General features: G+C 47.7%; 39 pseudogenes; all 39 read left to right on the top strand.

Moving 5' to 3' along the window:
* Positions 1-41: 41 nt before the first annotated feature.
* On the top strand, positions 42-220 carry LOC143762794 (U2 spliceosomal RNA; annotated as a pseudogene).
* A 174-nt stretch (positions 221-394) lies between these two features.
* LOC143761415 (U2 spliceosomal RNA) lies at positions 395-570 on the top strand (annotated as a pseudogene).
* A 177-nt stretch (positions 571-747) lies between these two features.
* On the top strand, positions 748-923 carry LOC143763047 (U2 spliceosomal RNA; annotated as a pseudogene).
* Positions 924-1,100: 177 nt separating this feature from the next.
* On the top strand, positions 1,101-1,278 carry LOC143759289 (U2 spliceosomal RNA; annotated as a pseudogene).
* Positions 1,279-1,453: 175 nt separating this feature from the next.
* Positions 1,454-1,629, top strand: LOC143762847 (U2 spliceosomal RNA; annotated as a pseudogene).
* Positions 1,630-1,806: 177 nt separating this feature from the next.
* LOC143759235 (U2 spliceosomal RNA) lies at positions 1,807-1,983 on the top strand (annotated as a pseudogene).
* A 176-nt stretch (positions 1,984-2,159) lies between these two features.
* On the top strand, positions 2,160-2,338 carry LOC143760222 (U2 spliceosomal RNA; annotated as a pseudogene).
* Positions 2,339-2,512: 174 nt separating this feature from the next.
* LOC143760553 (U2 spliceosomal RNA) lies at positions 2,513-2,688 on the top strand (annotated as a pseudogene).
* A 177-nt stretch (positions 2,689-2,865) lies between these two features.
* On the top strand, positions 2,866-3,043 carry LOC143759288 (U2 spliceosomal RNA; annotated as a pseudogene).
* Positions 3,044-3,218: 175 nt separating this feature from the next.
* Positions 3,219-3,397, top strand: LOC143760211 (U2 spliceosomal RNA; annotated as a pseudogene).
* Positions 3,398-3,571: 174 nt separating this feature from the next.
* Positions 3,572-3,747, top strand: LOC143761414 (U2 spliceosomal RNA; annotated as a pseudogene).
* A 177-nt stretch (positions 3,748-3,924) lies between these two features.
* On the top strand, positions 3,925-4,102 carry LOC143759287 (U2 spliceosomal RNA; annotated as a pseudogene).
* A 175-nt stretch (positions 4,103-4,277) lies between these two features.
* Positions 4,278-4,453, top strand: LOC143761612 (U2 spliceosomal RNA; annotated as a pseudogene).
* Positions 4,454-4,630: 177 nt separating this feature from the next.
* LOC143762529 (U2 spliceosomal RNA) lies at positions 4,631-4,806 on the top strand (annotated as a pseudogene).
* A 177-nt stretch (positions 4,807-4,983) lies between these two features.
* On the top strand, positions 4,984-5,160 carry LOC143761361 (U2 spliceosomal RNA; annotated as a pseudogene).
* Positions 5,161-5,336: 176 nt separating this feature from the next.
* Positions 5,337-5,515, top strand: LOC143760200 (U2 spliceosomal RNA; annotated as a pseudogene).
* A 174-nt stretch (positions 5,516-5,689) lies between these two features.
* On the top strand, positions 5,690-5,865 carry LOC143760552 (U2 spliceosomal RNA; annotated as a pseudogene).
* Positions 5,866-6,042: 177 nt separating this feature from the next.
* On the top strand, positions 6,043-6,220 carry LOC143763104 (U2 spliceosomal RNA; annotated as a pseudogene).
* A 175-nt stretch (positions 6,221-6,395) lies between these two features.
* On the top strand, positions 6,396-6,571 carry LOC143762449 (U2 spliceosomal RNA; annotated as a pseudogene).
* A 177-nt stretch (positions 6,572-6,748) lies between these two features.
* Positions 6,749-6,924, top strand: LOC143761611 (U2 spliceosomal RNA; annotated as a pseudogene).
* A 177-nt stretch (positions 6,925-7,101) lies between these two features.
* LOC143762480 (U2 spliceosomal RNA) lies at positions 7,102-7,277 on the top strand (annotated as a pseudogene).
* Positions 7,278-7,454: 177 nt separating this feature from the next.
* On the top strand, positions 7,455-7,631 carry LOC143759234 (U2 spliceosomal RNA; annotated as a pseudogene).
* Positions 7,632-7,807: 176 nt separating this feature from the next.
* On the top strand, positions 7,808-7,986 carry LOC143760188 (U2 spliceosomal RNA; annotated as a pseudogene).
* Positions 7,987-8,160: 174 nt separating this feature from the next.
* LOC143759286 (U2 spliceosomal RNA) lies at positions 8,161-8,338 on the top strand (annotated as a pseudogene).
* A 175-nt stretch (positions 8,339-8,513) lies between these two features.
* On the top strand, positions 8,514-8,689 carry LOC143761413 (U2 spliceosomal RNA; annotated as a pseudogene).
* Positions 8,690-8,866: 177 nt separating this feature from the next.
* On the top strand, positions 8,867-9,044 carry LOC143759285 (U2 spliceosomal RNA; annotated as a pseudogene).
* A 175-nt stretch (positions 9,045-9,219) lies between these two features.
* On the top strand, positions 9,220-9,395 carry LOC143761610 (U2 spliceosomal RNA; annotated as a pseudogene).
* Positions 9,396-9,572: 177 nt separating this feature from the next.
* On the top strand, positions 9,573-9,748 carry LOC143762479 (U2 spliceosomal RNA; annotated as a pseudogene).
* Positions 9,749-9,925: 177 nt separating this feature from the next.
* LOC143818964 (U2 spliceosomal RNA) lies at positions 9,926-10,102 on the top strand (annotated as a pseudogene).
* Positions 10,103-10,278: 176 nt separating this feature from the next.
* On the top strand, positions 10,279-10,457 carry LOC143760177 (U2 spliceosomal RNA; annotated as a pseudogene).
* A 174-nt stretch (positions 10,458-10,631) lies between these two features.
* Positions 10,632-10,809, top strand: LOC143759826 (U2 spliceosomal RNA; annotated as a pseudogene).
* A 175-nt stretch (positions 10,810-10,984) lies between these two features.
* LOC143759284 (U2 spliceosomal RNA) lies at positions 10,985-11,162 on the top strand (annotated as a pseudogene).
* Positions 11,163-11,337: 175 nt separating this feature from the next.
* Positions 11,338-11,513, top strand: LOC143760228 (U2 spliceosomal RNA; annotated as a pseudogene).
* A 177-nt stretch (positions 11,514-11,690) lies between these two features.
* LOC143761609 (U2 spliceosomal RNA) lies at positions 11,691-11,866 on the top strand (annotated as a pseudogene).
* Positions 11,867-12,043: 177 nt separating this feature from the next.
* On the top strand, positions 12,044-12,221 carry LOC143762455 (U2 spliceosomal RNA; annotated as a pseudogene).
* A 175-nt stretch (positions 12,222-12,396) lies between these two features.
* Positions 12,397-12,573, top strand: LOC143818962 (U2 spliceosomal RNA; annotated as a pseudogene).
* Positions 12,574-12,749: 176 nt separating this feature from the next.
* LOC143760164 (U2 spliceosomal RNA) lies at positions 12,750-12,928 on the top strand (annotated as a pseudogene).
* Positions 12,929-13,102: 174 nt separating this feature from the next.
* LOC143760551 (U2 spliceosomal RNA) lies at positions 13,103-13,278 on the top strand (annotated as a pseudogene).
* Positions 13,279-13,455: 177 nt separating this feature from the next.
* LOC143759283 (U2 spliceosomal RNA) lies at positions 13,456-13,633 on the top strand (annotated as a pseudogene).
* Positions 13,634-13,668: the final 35 nt, after the last annotated feature.

Here is a 13,668-nt window from a genome sequence, read left to right as displayed (position 1 = left end):
GTAGGCCTTGGTGCGGCCCAAGTGGCAAACCATTTCTGATCATCGTTTCTCGGCCAAATGGCTCAAGATCAAGCGTAGTGTCTGTTCTTATCTGATACGTCCCCTATTTTGGGACCATATATTAAATGGATTTTTGGAATAGGGAGCTGGAAATGGAGCTTGCTTTGTCACACGGAACCTTCACGTGCTGTCACAATGGGGATGGAGGGTGTGATTATACAGATTCAAAACGCGTTGTGCACAGCTTGAACACACGCACACCGCAGAACTGTCATCGACAAAGCTTCCAGAGTTTCTGGAAAATGTCTTCCCTGCGGCAATCTTTTGCTATGTCTCCACAGTGGGTTTCGGTTGTAGGCCTTGGTGCGGCCCAAGTGGCAAAACATTTCTGATCATCGTTTCTCGGCCAAATGGCTCAAGATCAAGCGTAGTGTCTGTTCTTATCTGATACGTCCCCTATTTGGGGACCATATATTAAATAGATTTTTGGAATAGGGAGCTGGAAATGGAGCTTGCTTTGTCACACAGAACCTTCACGTGCTGTCACAATGGGGATGGAGGGTGTGGTTATGCAGATTCAAAACGCGTTGTGCACAGCTTGAACACACGCACACCGCAGAACTGTCATCGACAAAGCTTCCAGAGTTTCTGGAAAATGTCTTCCCTGCGGCAATCTTTTGCTATGTCTCCACAGTGGGTTTCGGTTGTAGGCCTTGGTGCGGCCCAAGTGGCAAACCATTTCTGATCATCGTTTCTCGGCCAAATGGCTCAAGATCAAGCGTAGTGTCTGTTTTTATCTGATACGTACCCTATTTGGGGACCATATATTAAATAGATTTTTGGAATAGGGAGCTGGAAATGGAGCTTGCTTTGTCACACAGAACCTTCACGTGCTGTCACAATGGGGATGGAGGGTGTGGTTATGCAGATTCAAAACGCGTTGTGCACAGCTTGAACACACGCACACCGCAGAACTGTCATCTACAGAGCTTCCAGAGTTTCTGGAAAATGTCTTCCCTGCGGTAATCTTTTGCTATGTCTCCACAGTGGGTTACGGTTGTAGGCCTTGGTGAGGCCTAAGTGGCAAACCATTTCTGATCATCGCTTCTCGGCCAAATGGCTCAAGATCAAGCGTAGTGTCTGTTCTTATCTGATACGTCCCCTATTTGGGGACCATATATTAAATGGATTTTTGGAATACGGAGCTGGAAATGGAGCTTGCTTTGTCGCACGGAACCTTCACATGCTGTCACAATGGGGATGGAGGGTGTGGTTATGCAGATTCAAAACGCGTTGTGCACAGCTTGAACACACGCACACCGCAGAACTGTCATCGACAGAGCTTCCAGAGTTTCTGGAAAATGTCTTCCCTGCGGCAATCTTTTGCTATGTCTCCACAGTGGGTTTCGGTTGTAGGCCTTGGTGCGGCCCAAGTGGCAAACCATTTCTGATCATCGCTTCTTGGTCAAATGGCTCAAGATCAAGCGTAGTGTCTGTTCTTATCTGATACGTCCCCTATTTGGGGACCATATATTAAATAGATTTTTGGAATAGGGAGCTGGAAATGGAGCTTGCTTTGTCGCATGGAACCTTCACGTACTGTCACAATGGGGATGGAGGGTGTGGTTATGCAGATTCAAAACGCGTTGTGCACAGCTTGAACACACGCACACCGCAGAACTGTCATCTACAGAGCTTCCAGAGTTTCTGGAAAATGTCTTCCCTGCGGCAATCTTTTGCTATGTCTCCACAGTGGGTTTCGGTTGTAGGCCTTGGTGCGGCCCAAGTGGCAAACCATTTCTGATCATCGCTTCTCGGCCAAATGGCTCAAGATCAAGCGTAGTGTCTGTTCTTATCTGATACGTCCCCTATTTGGGGACCATATATTAAATAGATTTTTGGAATAGGGAACTGGAAATGGAGCTTGCTTTGTCGCACGGAACCTTCACTTGCTGTCACAATGGGGATGGAGGGTGTGGTTATGCAGATTCAAAACGCGTTGTGCACAGCTTGAACACACGCACACCGCAGAACTGTCATCTACAGTGCTTCCAGAGTTTCTGGAAAATGTCTTCCCTGCGGCAATCTTTTGCTATGTCTCCACAGTGGGTTTCGGTTGTAGGCCTTGGTGCGGCCCAAGTGGCACACCATTTCTGATCATCGCTTCTCGGCCAAATGGCTCAAGATCAAGTGTAGTGTCTGTTCTTATCTGATACGTCCCCTATTTGGGGACCATATATTAAATGGATTTTTGGAATAGGGAGCTGGAAATGGAGCTTGCTTTGTCACACGGAACCTTCACGTGCTGTCACAATGGGGATGGAGGGTGTGATTATACAGATTCAAAACGCGTTGTGCACAGCTTGAACACACGCACACCGCAGAACTGTCATCGACAAAGCTTCCAGAGTTTCTGGAAAATGTCTTCCCTGCGGCAATCTTTTGCTATGTCTCCACAGTGGGTTTCGGTTGTAGGCCTTGGTGCGGCCCAAGTGGCAAACCATTTCTGATCATCGTTTCTCGGCCAAATGGCTCAAGATCAAGCGTAGTGTCTGTTCTTATCTGATACGTCCCCTATTTGGGGACCATATATTAAATAGATTTTTGGAATAGGGAGCTGGAAATGGAGCTTGCTTTGTCGCACAGAACCTTCACGTGCTGTCACAATGGGGATGGAGGGTGTGGTTATGCAGATTCAAAACGCGTTGTGCACAGCTTGAACACACGCACACCGCAGAACTGTCATCTACAGAGCTTCCAGAGTTTCTGGAAAATGTCTTCCCTGCGGCAATCTTTTGCTATGTCTCCACAGTGGGTTACGGTTGTAGGCCTTGGTGAGGCCTAAGTGGCAAACCATTTCTGATCATCGCTTCTCGGCCAAATGGCTCAAGATCAAGCGTAGTGTCTGTTCTTATCTGATACGTCCCCTATTTGGGGACCATATATTAAATGGATTTTTGGAATACGGAGCTGGAAATGGAGCTTGCTTTGTCGCACGGAACCTTCACATGCTGTCACAATGGGGATGGAGGGTGTGGTTATGCAGATTCAAAACGCGTTGTGCACAGCTTGAACACACGCACACCGCAGAACTGTCATCGACAGAGCTTCCAGAGTTTCTGGAAAATGTCTTCCCTGCGGCAATCTTTTGCTATGTCTCCACAGTGGGTTTCGGTTGTAGGCCTTGGTGCGGCCCAAGTGGCACACCATTTCTGATCATCGCTTCTCGGCCAAATGGCTCAAGATCAAGTGTAGTGTCTGTTCTTATCTGATACGTCCCCTATTTGGGGACCATATATTAAATGGATTTTTGGAATAGGGAGCTGGAAATGGAGCTTGCTTTGTCACACGGAACCTTCACGTGCTGTCACAATGGGGATGGAGGGTGTGATTATACAGATTCAAAACGCGTTGTGCACAGCTTGAACACACGCACACCGCAGAACTGTCATCGACAAAGCTTCCAGAGTTTCTGGAAAATGTCTTCCCTGCGGCAATCTTTTGCTATGTCTCCACAGTGGGTTTCGGTTGTAGGCCTTGGTGCGGCCCAAGTGGCAAACCATTTCTGATCATCGTTTCTCGGCCAAATGGCTCAAGATCAAGCGTAGTGTCTGTTCTTATCTGATACGTCCCCTATTTGGGGACCATATATTAAATAGATTTTTGGAATAGGGAGCTGGAAATGGAGCTTGCTTTGTCACACAGAACCTTCACGTGCTGTCACAATGGGGATGGAGGGTGTGGTTATGCAGATTCAAAACGCGTTGTGCACAGCTTGAACACACGCACACCGCAGAACTGTCATCTACAGAGCTTCCAGAGTTTCTGGAAAATGTCTTCCCTGCGGTAATCTTTTGCTATGTCTCCACAGTGGGTTACGGTTGTAGGCCTTGGTGAGGCCTAAGTGGCAAACCATTTCTGATCATCGCTTCTCGGCCAAATGGCTCAAGATCAAGCGTAGTGTCTGTTCTTATCTGATACGTCCCCTATTTGGGGACCATATATTAAATGGATTTTTGGAATACGGAGCTGGAAATGGAGCTTGCTTTGTCGCACGGAACCTTCACATGCTGTCACAATGGGGATGGAGGGTGTGGTTATGCAGATTCAAAACGCGTTGTGCACAGCTTGAACACACGCACACCGCAGAACTGTCATCGACAGAGCTTCCAGAGTTTCTGGAAAATGTCTTCCCTGCGGCAATCTTTTGCTATGTCTCCACAGTGGGTTTCGGTTGTAGGCCTTGGTGCGGCCCAAGTGGCAAACCATTTCTGATCATCGCTTCTCGGCCAAATGGCTCAAGATCAAGCGTAGAGTCTGTTCTTATCTGATACGTCCCCTATTTGGGGACCATATATTAAATGGATTTTTGGAATAGGGAGCTGGAAATGGAGCTTGCTTTGTCGCACGGAACCTTCACGTGCTGTCACAATGGGGATGGAGGGTGTGGTTATGTAGATTCGAAACGCGTTGTATACAGCTTGAACACACGCACACCGCAGAACTGTCATCTACAGAGCTTCCAAAGTTTCTGGAAAATGTCTTCCCTGCGGCAATCTTTTGCTATGTCTCCACAGTGGGTTTCGGTTGTAGGCCTTGGTGCGGCCCAAGTGGCAAACCATTTCTGATCATCGCTTCTCGGCCAAATGGCTCAAGATCAAGCGTAGTGTCTGTTCTTATCTGATACATCCCCTATTTGGGGACCATATATTAAATAGATTTTTAGAATAGGGAGCTGGAAATGGAGCTTGCTTTGTCGCATGGAACCTTCACGTACTGTCACAATGGGGATGGAGGGTGTGGTTATGCAGATTCAAAACGCGTTGTGCACAGCTTGAACACACGCACACCGCAGAACTGTCATCTACAGAGCTTCCAGAGTTTCTGGAAAATGTCTTCCCTGCGGCAATCTTTTGCTATGTCTCCACAGTGGGTTTCGGTTGTAGGCCTTGGTGCGGCCCAAGTGGCAAACCATTTCTGATCATCGCTTCTCGGCCAAATGGCTCAAGATCAAGCGTAGTGTCTGTTCTTATCTGATACATCCCCTATTTGGGGACCATATATTAAATAGATTTTTGGAATAGGGAACTGGAAATGGAGCTTGCTTTGTCGCACGGAACCTTCACTTGCTGTCACAATGGGGATGGAGGGTGTGGTTATGCAGATTCAAAACGCGTTGTGCACAGCTTGAACACACGCACACCGCAGAACTGTCATCTACAGTGCTTCCAGAGTTTCTGGAAAATGTCTTCCCTGCGGCAATCTTTTGCTATGTCTCCACAGTGGGTTTCGGTTGTAGGCCTTGGTGCGGCCCAAGTGGCACACCATTTCTGATCATCGCTTCTCGGCCAAATGGCTCAAGATCAAGTGTAGTGTCTGTTCTTATCTGATACGTCCCCTATTTGGGGACCATATATTAAATGGATTTTTGGAATAGGGAGCTGGAAATGGAGCTTGCTTTGTCACACGGAACCTTCACGTGCTGTCACAATGGGGATGGAGGGTGTGATTATACAGATTCAAAACGCGTTGTGCACAGCTTGAACACACGCACACCGCAGAACTGTCATCGACAAAGCTTCCAGAGTTTCTGGAAAATGTCTTCCCTGCGGCAATCTTTTGCTATGTCTCCACAGTGGGTTTCGGTTGTAGGCCTTGGTGCGGCCCAAGTGGCAAACCATTTCTGATCATCGTTTCTCGGCCAAATGGCTCAAGATCAAGCGTAGTGTCTGTTCTTATCTGATACGTCCCCTATTTGGGGACCATATATTAAATAGATTTTTGGAATAGGGAGCTGGAAATGGAGCTTGCTTTGTCGCACAGAACCTTCACGTGCTGTCACAATGGGGATGGAGGGTGTGGTTATGCAGATTCAAAACGCGTTGTGCACAGCTTGAACACACGCACACCGCAGAACTGTCATCTACAGAGCTTCCAGAGTTTCTGGAAAATGTCTTCCCTGCGGCAATCTTTTGCTATGTCTCCACAGTGGGTTACGGTTGTAGGCCTTGGTGAGGCCTAAGTGGCAAACCATTTCTGATCATCGCTTCTCGGCCAAATGGCTCAAGATCAAGCGTAGTGTCTGTTCTTATCTGATACGTCCCCTATTTGGGGACCATATATTAAATGGATTTTTGGAATACGGAGCTGGAAATGGAGCTTGCTTTGTCGCACGAAACCTTCACATGCTGTCACAATGGGGATGGAGGGTGTGGTTATGCAGATTCAAAACGCGTTGTGCACAGCTTGAACACACGCACACCGCAGAACTGTCATCGACAGAGCTTCCAGAGTTTCTGGAAAATGTCTTCCCTGCGGCAATCTTTTGCTATGTCTCCACAGTGGGTTTCGGTTGTAGGCCTTGGTGCGGCCCAAGTGGCAAACCATTTCTGATCATCGCTTCTTGGTCAAATGGCTCAAGATCAAGCGTAGTGTCTGTTCTTATCTGATACGTCCCCTATTTGGGGACCATATATTAAATAGATTTTTGGAATAGGGAGCTGGAAATGGAGCTTGCTTTGTCGCACGGAACCTTCACGTGCTGTCACAATGGGGATGGAGGGTGTGGTTATGCAGATTCAAAACGCGTTGTGCACAGCTTGAACACACGCACACCGCAGAACTGTCATCTACAGAACTTCCAGAGTTTCTGGAAAATGTCTTCCCTGCGGCAATCTTTTGCTATGTCTCCACAGTGGGTTTCGGTTGTAGGCCTTGGTGCGGCCCAAGTGGCAAACCATTTCTGATCATCGCTTCTCGGCCAAATGGCTCAAGATCAAGCGTAGAGTCTGTTCTTATCTGATACGTCCCCTATTTGGGGACCATATATTAAATGGATTTTTGGAATAGGGAGCTGGAAATGGAGCTTGCTTTGTCGCACGGAACCTTCACGTGCTGTCACAATGGGGATGGAGGGTGTGGTTATGTAGATTCGAAACGCGTTGTATACAGCTTGAACACACGCACACCGCAGAACTGTCATCTACAGAGCTTCCAAAGTTTCTGGAAAATGTCTTCCCTGCGGCAATCTTTTGCTATGTCTCCACAGTGGGTTTCGGTTGTAGGCCTTGGTGCGGCCCAAGTGGCAAACCATTTCTGATCATCGCTTCTCGGCCAAATGGCTCAAGATCAAGCGTAGTGTCTGTTCTTATCTGATACATCCCCTATTTGGGGACCATATATTAAATAGATTTTTAGAATAGGGAGCTGGAAATGGAGCTTGCTTTGTCGCATGGAACCTTCACGTACTGTCACAATGGGGATGGAGGGTTTGGTTATGCAGATTCAAAACGCGTTGTGCACAGCTTGAACACACGCACACCGCAGAACTGTCATCTACAGAGCTTCCAGAGTTTCTGGAAAATGTCTTCCCTGCGGCAATCTTTTGCTATGTCTCCACAGTGGGTTTCGGTTGTAGGCCTTGGTGCGGCCCAAGTGGCAAACCATTTCTGATCATCGCTTCTCGGCCAAATGGCTCAAGATCAAGCGTAGTGTCTGTTCTTATCTGATACGTCCCCTATTTGGGGACCATATATTAAATAGATTTTTGGAATAGGGAACTGGAAATGGAGCTTGCTTTGTCGCACGGAACCTTCACTTGCTGTCACAATGGGGATGGAGGGTGTGGTTATGCAGATTCAAAACGCGTTGTGCACAGCTTGAACACACGCACACCGCAGAACTGTCATCTACAGTGCTTCCAGAGTTTCTGGAAAATGTCTTCCCTGCGGCAATCTTTTGCTATGTCTCCACAGTGGGTTTCGGTTGTAGGCCTTGGTGCGGCCCAAGTGGCACACCATTTCTGATCATCGCTTCTCGGCCAAATGGCTCAAGATCAAGTGTAGTGTCTGTTCTTATCTGATACGTCCCCTATTTGGGGACCATATATTAAATGGATTTTTGGAATAGGGAGCTGGAAATGGAGCTTGCTTTGTCACACGGAACCTTCACGTGCTGTCACAATGGGGATGGAGGGTGTGATTATACAGATTCAAAACGCGTTGTGCACAGCTTGAACACACGCACACCGCAGAACTGTCATCTACAGAGCTTCCAGAGTTTCTGGAAAATGTCTTCCCTGCGGCAATCTTTTGCTATGTCTCCACAGTGGGTTACGGTTGTAGGCCTTGGTGAGGCCTAAGTGGCAAACCATTTCTGATCATCGCTTCTCGGCCAAATGGCTCAAGATCAAGCGTAGTGTCTGTTCTTATCTGATACGTCCCCTATTTGGGGACCATATATTAAATGGATTTTTGGAATACGGAGCTGGAAATGGAGCTTGCTTTGTCGCACGGAACCTTCACATGCTGTCACAATGGGGATGGAGGGTGTGGTTATGCAGATTCAAAACGCGTTGTGCACAGCTTGAACACACGCACACCGCAGAACTGTCATCGACAGAGCTTCCAGAGTTTCTGGAAAATGTCTTCCCTGCGGCAATCTTTTGCTATGTCTCCACAGTGGGTTTCGGTTGTAGGCCTTGGTGCGGCCCAAGTGGCAAACCATTTCTGATCATCGTTTCTCGGCCAAATGGCTCAAGATCAAGCGTAGTGTCTGTTCTTATCTGATACGTCCCCTATTTGGGGACCATATATTAAATAGATTTTTGGAATAGGGAGCTGGAAATGGAGCTTGCTTTGTCACACAGAACCTTCACGTGCTGTCACAATGGGGATGGAGGGTGTGGTTATGCAGATTCAAAACGCGTTGTGCACAGCTTGAACACACGCACACCGCAGAACTGTCATCTACAGAGCTTCCAGAGTTTCTGGAAAATGTCTTCCCTGCGGTAATCTTTTGCTATGTCTCCACAGTGGGTTACGGTTGTAGGCCTTGGTGAGGCCTAAGTGGCAAACCATTTCTGATCATCGCTTCTCGGCCAAATGGCTCAAGATCAAGCGTAGTGTCTGTTCTTATCTGATACGTCCCCTATTTGGGGACCATATATTAAATGGATTTTTGGAATACGGAGCTGGAAATGGAGCTTGCTTTGTCGCACGGAACCTTCACATGCTGTCACAATGGGGATGGAGGGTGTGGTTATGCAGATTCAAAACGCGTTGTGCACAGCTTGAACACACGCACACCGCAGAACTGTCATCGACAGAGCTTCCAGAGTTTCTGGAAAATGTCTTCCCTGCGGCAATCTTTTGCTATGTCTCCACAGTGGGTTTCGGTTGTAGGCCTTGGTGCGGCCCAAGTGGCAAACCATTTCTGATCATCGCTTCTCGGCCAAATGGCTCAAGATCAAGCGTAGAGTCTGTTCTTATCTGATACGTCCCCTATTTGGGGACCATATATTAAATGGATTTTTGGAATAGGGAGCTGGAAATGGAGCTTGCTTTGTCGCACGGAACCTTCACGTGCTGTCACAATGGGGATGGAGGGTGTGGTTATGTAGATTCGAAACGCGTTGTATACAGCTTGAACACACGCACACCGCAGAACTGTCATCTACAGAGCTTCCAAAGTTTCTGGAAAATGTCTTCCCTGCGGCAATCTTTTGCTATGTCTCCACAGTGGGTTTCGGTTGTAGGCCTTGGTGCGGCCCAAGTGGCAAACCATTTCTGATCATCGCTTCTCGGCCAAATGGCTCAAGATCAAGCGTAGTGTCTGTTCTTATCTGATACATCCCCTATTTGGGGACCATATATTAAATAGATTTTTAGAATAGGGAGCTGGAAATGGAGCTTGCTTTGTCGCATGGAACCTTCACGTACTGTCACAATGGGGATGGAGGGTTTGGTTATGCAGATTCAAAACGCGTTGTGCACAGCTTGAACACACGCACACCGCAGAACTGTCATCTACAGAGCTTCCAGAGTTTCTGGAAAATGTCTTCCCTGCGGCAATCTTTTGCTATGTCTCCACAGTGGGTTTCGGTTGTAGGCCTTGGTGCGGCCCAAGTGGCAAACCATTTCTGATCATCGCTTCTCGGCCAAATGGCTCAAGATCAAGCGTAGTGTCTGTTCTTATCTGATACGTCCCCTATTTGGGGACCATATATTAAATAGATTTTTGGAATAGGGAACTGGAAATGGAGCTTGCTTTGTCGCACGGAACCTTCACTTGCTGTCACAATGGGGATGGAGGGTGTGGTTATGCAGATTCAAAACGCGTTGTGCACAGCTTGAACACACGCACACCGCAGAACTGTCATCTACAGTGCTTCCAGAGTTTCTGGAAAATGTCTTCCCTGCGGCAATCTTTTGCTATGTCTCCACAGTGGGTTTCGGTTGTAGGCCTTGGTGCGGCCCAAGTGGCACACCATTTCTGATCATCGCTTCTCGGCCAAATGGCTCAAGATCAAGTGTAGTGTCTGTTCTTATCTGATACGTCCCCTATTTGGGGACCATATATTAAATGGATTTTTGGAATAGGGAGCTGGAAATGGAGCTTGCTTTGTCACACGGAACCTTCACGTGCTGTCACAATGGGGATGGAGGGTGTGATTATACAGATTCAAAACGCGTTGTGCACAGCTTGAACACACGCACACCGCAGAACTGTCATCGACAAAGCTTCCAGAGTTTCTGGAAAATGTCTTCCCTGCGGCAATCTTTTGCTATGTCTCCACAGTGGGTTTCGGTTGTAGGCCTTGGTGCGGCCCAAGTGGCAAACCATTTCTGATCATCGTTTCTCGGCCAAATGGCTCAAGATCAAGCGTAGTGTCTGTTCTTATCTGATACGTCCCCTATTTGGGGACCATATATTAAATAGATTTTTGGAATAGGGAGCTGGAAATGGAGCTTGCTTTGTCGCACAGAACCTTCACGTGCCGTCACAATGGGGATGGAGGGTGTGGTTATGCAGATTCAAAACGCGTTGTGCACAGCTTGAACACACGCACACCGCAGAACTGTCATCTACAGAGCTTCCAGAGTTTCTGGAAAATGTCTTCCCTGCGGCAATCTTTTGCTATGTCTCCACAGTGGGTTACGGTTGTAGGCCTTGGTGAGGCCTAAGTGGCAAACCATTTCTGATCATCGCTTCTCGGCCAAATGGCTCAAGATCAAGCGTAGTGTCTGTTCTTATCTGATACGTCCCCTATTTGGGGACCATATATTAAATGGATTTTTGGAATACGGAGCTGGAAATGGAGCTTGCTTTGTCGCACGGAACCTTCACATGCTGTCACAATGGGGATGGAGGGTGTGGTTATGCAGATTCAAAACGCGTTGTGCACAGCTTGAACACACGCACACCGCAGAACTGTCATCGACAGAGCTTCCAGAGTTTCTGGAAAATGTCTTCCCTGCGGCAATCTTTTGCTATGTCTCCACAGTGGGTTACGGTTGTAGGCCTTGGTGAGGCCTAAGTGGCAAACCATTTCTGATCATCGCTTCTCGGCCAAATGGCTCAAGATCAAGCGTAGTGTCTGTTCTTATCTGATACGTCCCCTATTTGGGGACCATATATTAAATGGATTTTTGGAATACGGAGCTGGAAATGGAGCTTGCTTTGTCGCACGGAACCTTCACGTGCTGTCACAATGGGGATGGAGGGTGTGGTTATGCAGATTCAAAACGCGTTGTGCACAGCTTGAACACACGCACACCGCAGAACTGTCATCTACAGAACTTCCAGAGTTTCTGGAAAATGTCTTCCCTGCGGCAATCTTTTGCTATGTCTCCACAGTGGGTTTCGGTTGTAGGCCTTGGTGCGGCCCAAGTGGCAAACCATTTCTGATCATCGCTTCTCGGCCAAATGGCTCAAGATCAAGCGTAGAGTCTGTTCTTATCTGATACGTCCCCTATTTGGGGACCATATATTAAATGGATTTTTGGAATAGGGAGCTGGAAATGGAGCTTGCTTTGTCGCACGGAACCTTCACGTGCTGTCACAATGGGGATGGAGGGTGTGGTTATGTAGATTCGAAACGCGTTGTATACAGCTTGAACACACGCACACCGCAGAACTGTCATCTACAGAGCTTCCAAAGTTTCTGGAAAATGTCTTCCCTGCGGCAATCTTTTGCTATGTCTCCACAGTGGGTTTCGGTTGTAGGCCTTGGTGCGGCCCAAGTGGCAAACCATTTCTGATCATCGCTTCTCGGCCAAATGGCTCAAGATCAAGCGTAGTGTCTGTTCTTATCTGATACATCCCCTATTTGGGGACCATATATTAAATAGATTTTTAGAATAGGGAGCTGGAAATGGAGCTTGCTTTGTCGCATGGAACCTTCACGTACTGTCACAATGGGGATGAAGGGTGTGGTTATGCAGATTCAAAACGCGTTGTGCACAGCTTGAACACACGCACACCGCAGAACTGTCATCTACAGAGCTTCCAGAGTTTCTGGAAAATGTCTTCCCTGCGGCAATCTTTTGCTATGTCTCCACAGTGGGTTTCGGTTGTAGGCCTTGGTGCGGCCCAAGTGGCAAACCATTTCTGATCATCGCTTCTCGGCCAAATGGCTCAAGATCAAGCGTAGTGTCTGTTCTTATCTGATACGTCCCCTATTTGGGGACCATATATTAAATAGATTTTTGGAATAGGGAACTGGAAATGGAGCTTGCTTTGTCGCACGGAACCTTCACTTGCTGTCACAATGGGGATGGAGGGTGTGGTTATGCAGATTCAAAACGCGTTGTGCACAGCTTGAACACACGCACACCGCAGAACTGTCATCTACAGTGCTTCCACAGTTTCTGGAAAATGTCTTCCCTGCGGCAATCTTTTGCTATGTCTCCACAGTGGGTTTCGGTTGTAGGCCTTGGTGCGGCCCAAGTGGCACACCATTTCTGATCATCGCTTCTCGGCCAAATGGCTCAAGATCAAGTGTAGTGTCTGTTCTTATCTGATACGTCCCCTATTTGGGGACCATATATTAAATGGATTTTTGGAATAGGGAGCTGGAAATGGAGCTTGCTTTGTCACACGGAACCTTCACGTGCTGTCACAATGGGGATGGAGGGTGTGATTATACAGATTCAAAACGCGTTGTGCACAGCTTGAACACACGCACACCGCAGAACTGTCATCGACAAAGCTTCCAGAGTTTCTGGAAAATGTCTTCCCTGCGGCAATCTTTTGCTATGTCTCCACAGTGGGTTTCGGTTGTAGGCCTTGGTGCGGCCCAAGTGGCAAACCATTTCTGATCATCGTTTCTCGGCCAAATGGCTCAAGATCAAGCGTAGTGTCTGTTCTTATCTGATACGTCCCCTATTTGGGGACCATATATTAAATAGATTTTTGGAATAGGGAGCTGGAAATGGAGCTTGCTTTGTCGCACAGAACCTTCACGTGCTGTCACAATGGGGATGGAGGGTGTGGTTATGCAGATTCAAAACGCGTTGTGCACAGCTTGAACACACGCACACCGCAGAACTGTCATCTACAGAGCTTCCAGAGTTTCTGGAAAATGTCTTCCCTGCGGCAATCTTTTGCTATGTCTCCACAGTGGGTTACGGTTGTAGGCCTTGGTGAGGCCTAAGTGGCAAACCATTTCTGATCATCGCTTCTCGGCCAAATGGCTCAAGATCAAGCGTAGTGTCTGTTCTTATCTGATACGTCCCCTATTTGGGGACCATATATTAAATGGATTTTTGGAATACGGAGCTGGAAATGGAGCTTGCTTTGTCGCACGGAACCTTCACATGCTGTCACAATGGGGATGGAGGGTGTGGTTATGCAGATTCAAAACGCGTTGTGCACAGCTTGAACACA

Source organism: Ranitomeya variabilis, chromosome 3 (genome assembly GCF_051348905.1).
Source record: "Ranitomeya variabilis isolate aRanVar5 chromosome 3, aRanVar5.hap1, whole genome shotgun sequence".
Lineage (NCBI taxonomy): Eukaryota > Metazoa > Chordata > Amphibia > Anura > Dendrobatidae > Ranitomeya > Ranitomeya variabilis.
The sequence above is the reverse complement of the archived record's forward strand: the minus strand, read 5'-3'. Positions and strand labels throughout refer to the sequence as shown.